We start from the raw sequence: 3,745 nt of genomic DNA, 5'->3' as shown, positions 1-3,745 counted from the left end.
AACAATCAACCAATCACTGCCAAAGTCAGCAGTTATAAGTACAAAATAATACAACAGACTTGACCACCTAAAAATCTTTGTCATTCTCCAATTAGCCTTCACAATCCGTATAAACTGCAGCGAATGTAAACGTTCAAACAGCATGAACAGAGATAATGATACAATATATTACTTCAAATCTCTGATTCAAATAATGAGCACACATTTGTGAAATGTTTTACGTGCAGCAAAGGGTCAGAAAAGACTCAATAGATAAGCACGTGCATTATGGTTTATACTTAAATCATATTGACAATTTCGCTCGAAGACATTCAAGAAAAATGAAATCGGCATTTTGAAAATATGTGTAACTATATGTTTTGTAGCTACCTTTTTATAAAGATAAGGAGATGTGGTATGATTGCCAATGAGACAACTATCCACCTCAAATAAAATGAAGTGGATGTAAGCATCTTGACCTTATTATAAAAAAAAATGAACGTTTTGAAATGACACCCCATTTTTTTTTTATCCGCACCTGATTTAAGTCTTCATGGTTGAAAGTAATCACAATTGAGACCTCAAATACATTGATTACCTTTCTCTGCTATACGTTCATCAGAAACTCGTCTTATTTCAGCAGTTATACTGGCGTTCATATTCTTTACAACATTATCAATGTTTTGCACTGGAAAATATAAGAAATTCAGTTATTATAAATCAAACCCATTATTATGAAATATGGTCACATGTTAAGTTAGTGATCCTGCATGTTAAATCAACTTTTTAGCGGAGAACTTCAATTTGAATCAAATAACAGCCCTCTAATTGTAAAAGTATTGTATTTCAACCTTTGTTTGTAATACAAACAGGTAAATCTTTTCTTGAAGTTTCAATATTTATATTATTTTGAATTGAAATAAATGAAAGTTGTATATTGATAATTTAGCTTTTGGTCAAATTATTTTGTGATTTGTCACGTTTTATTAGTTTCTAATTGTAGTATTTTATGATTTTGGTAATTGGAAAAAAATTGTATCAAACTGTAAAGGACTCAATAAAAAGTCACTGATGCATCATGGTTTATATTTAGATCGTGTTGATAATGTTGGCGTATCGAGAATGGCCGAGTAGTTACGATTGGTTCAGAAAGATTTTGAAAGCAAAGAAAAATGTATACCTTATAATCAGCATGACTTTATCAGATGACAATACGAATACTAAAAATCCTGGCTAAAAATAAGGCGTAGGTACTTAGTTCAGTCACGGACCCGCGATGTCGCTAGTTTATATACGTATAAGGAGATGTGGTATAAACGGATTGCCAATGAGACAACTATCCACCTAAAATAAAATGAAGTGGATGTAAGCAAGCTACATGTACCCTCTTGACCTAAATATTAAAAAAAAAATAAATGTTTTGAAATTTTGAACGCCCCTCCCCCTGAAAAATTTCTAGATCCGCCCCTGATTTAAGTCTTCATAGTTGAAAGTAATCACAATTGAGACCTCAAATACATTGATTACCTTTCTCTGCTATACTTTCATCAGAAACTCGTCTTATTTCATCAGTTATACCGACGGCTAGTTTCTTTACTACATTATCAATGTATTGCCCTGAAAACATGAGAAATTTAATTATCAGAAGTAATGCCTTTCATTATCATTATGAATATAAGTCACAGGGGCTATTGGAAATCATTGATGTTAAATCATTTTTTAGCTGGAAAATTCCATTAGCGTCAAATTACAACCCTCCAATGGTAAACATATGTTAACTAAGAAATAATAAACGTATTTACACTTTTGGTATTTAGCTACATTTTGCCTCCGAATGACCTTAGATCTACTCCGAATCACCTTTTGACGTCAGGCAATACTCACTTTTTAATTGTGACGTCAAATGTTTTGAATTATGATGTCAAAGTTTACGGGAACCTGTGTGATTTAAGGTAATGGCGAACAAATTTGCATACAAGTGTAAATACGTCTTATTTCGATTCTAATAGGACAAATATGGTAATTAAAAAACTGAAGCGAAGGTAAGATTGCCGTATGTATGGCTGTTCTATTTTACCCCCGGTAAGATAAGAGCTACAGATTTCAAATAAATATAAGTCTTACATGGATTATTTCTTAAATAACTACTAGAAAAAAATGTGTCCAATTCTCACAATTCTTAACCCAAGCATTTTTTGTTTCGTTGGCTACTATACACCTTATCGCTATTTGTCCGCCGACCGTTACTGGACATCACGCAAGTTCCCGTAAAATTTTGACGTCATAATAGAAAATATCTGACGCCACAATGGAAGAGTGATTGTTGTGTGACGTCAAAAGTTCGAGCGGGACAGATTCTCGGGTCAAGCGGGAATAGCGATAAGGTGTATTTACTTCAAATCCAGAGTTGACATGTCGTATCTAAGGAGTGAGCCGCCATGTTGACTTGCTGAAATCCACAAATGTGCGAAAAATGCAATAGAACAGAAAATGAAACACCACCTACCTCAAAACTCCATTTTAATGCAATATTATCCGAACTTAGGGCGTATACGTAACGGAAAACCTTCAGCTTTGAGAGTTTTCATTCGTATGACGTCATGTTATGACATCGGACGTTAATGCGCCAAGATCATTCACGAAATTTCGCGGAATTTTATTTTATTTTGATTTTATACAATTTTGAAGCTCTTGTGCATTAATTCTTTTTGTTATGCATTAGAATAGGAATAACGGTTCTGTAGTTTCTTTATCAATTTCAATTTGAACATAACGAAATCGGCATAGTTTTTGCACATAGGTTACGATACATGAGGATTTACGTGGGAGGTAAATAATAACAACCACCAATATGCACATCTCTGAGTCTGCTCTAAGTATAGATATATCGAGAATTTTATCACGGTGTTGTTTACAAAGCGAAAGAAGCACGTCATATTAGAATTCAGCCTTTTTTTATTGTCATAAATTATTCATACAATTTCAACCATTTGAGCAATTTGCAAGATATAGGAATTTATCCATGCGATAACTGAGAAGTAAAGTTTATTCCCCAATTTCCCCTTTTCAAACTAAAAAAAGGGGGAATATATTTTCTATTTGGACCACTGTATCAAATGAATATTTTATGATTACAAAGTTGATAAATAGGTAAGATCATTGTTATTTTTTATGTCAAGGATTAGATTTTTGATGGTTTTTAACTTATTTTAGACTTTATAATCATTAGCAATCACAATTGATATCTCAAATACAATGGACGGTTACCTTCCTTTAGTTCATCAGAAATTCGTCTTATTTCAGCAGCCAGATTCTCTTTTCTTTAACATCAATGTTTTTCTCTAGAAAACATGAGAAATTCAAATATTAGAAGTTACACCTATTATTATGAAAGTTGGTCACATATTATGTTAGTGATCATGCATGATAAATCAATTTTTTTCTGAAAAATTCCATTTGTGTCAAATATTAGATCTCCAATTGTAACAATATGGCATTTCAGTCTTTGATTCTCATGCATCATGCAGAATCAAAGACTGAAATGCCATATTGTTACAACTTTTCGAAAAGAATATTTCGATCTTAATGTTCTTCTGCATTTGATTTGGCCTTCCCTCTATTTTGATTCCAGCGCCTCAAATTACAAGCCTGGTATCTTATGTGAGGTTTTACAACCCCCCATCTTCGCTAGCCAAGGGTTACGATCCAGTCCTTTCCTCTCGACTGGATCGTAAACCTTGGCACGCGAAGATGTACAACCCCTGGG

At 33.2% G+C, this 3,745-nt stretch overlaps 1 long non-coding RNA gene across 1 annotated transcript; it reads right to left on the bottom strand.

The window, feature by feature from the left end:
• Positions 1-521: 521 nt before the first annotated feature.
• Positions 522-3,322, bottom strand: LOC127733579 (uncharacterized). Its single transcript, XR_007997124.1, has 3 exons — positions 3,247-3,322; positions 1,507-1,596; positions 522-667 (listed from the first exon to the last, which is right to left on the bottom strand). It is a non-coding gene; the product is annotated as an uncharacterized LOC127733579 (long non-coding RNA).
• Between the last annotated feature and the right edge of the window lie 423 nt (positions 3,323-3,745).

The sequence above is a fragment of the Mytilus californianus genome, unplaced genomic scaffold, assembly GCF_021869535.1.
Source record: "Mytilus californianus isolate M0D057914Y unplaced genomic scaffold, xbMytCali1.0.p SCAF_3, whole genome shotgun sequence".
NCBI classification, from domain to species: Eukaryota; Metazoa; Mollusca; class Bivalvia; order Mytilida; family Mytilidae; genus Mytilus; species Mytilus californianus.
This window is presented reverse-complemented; position numbering and strand designations above follow the sequence as displayed.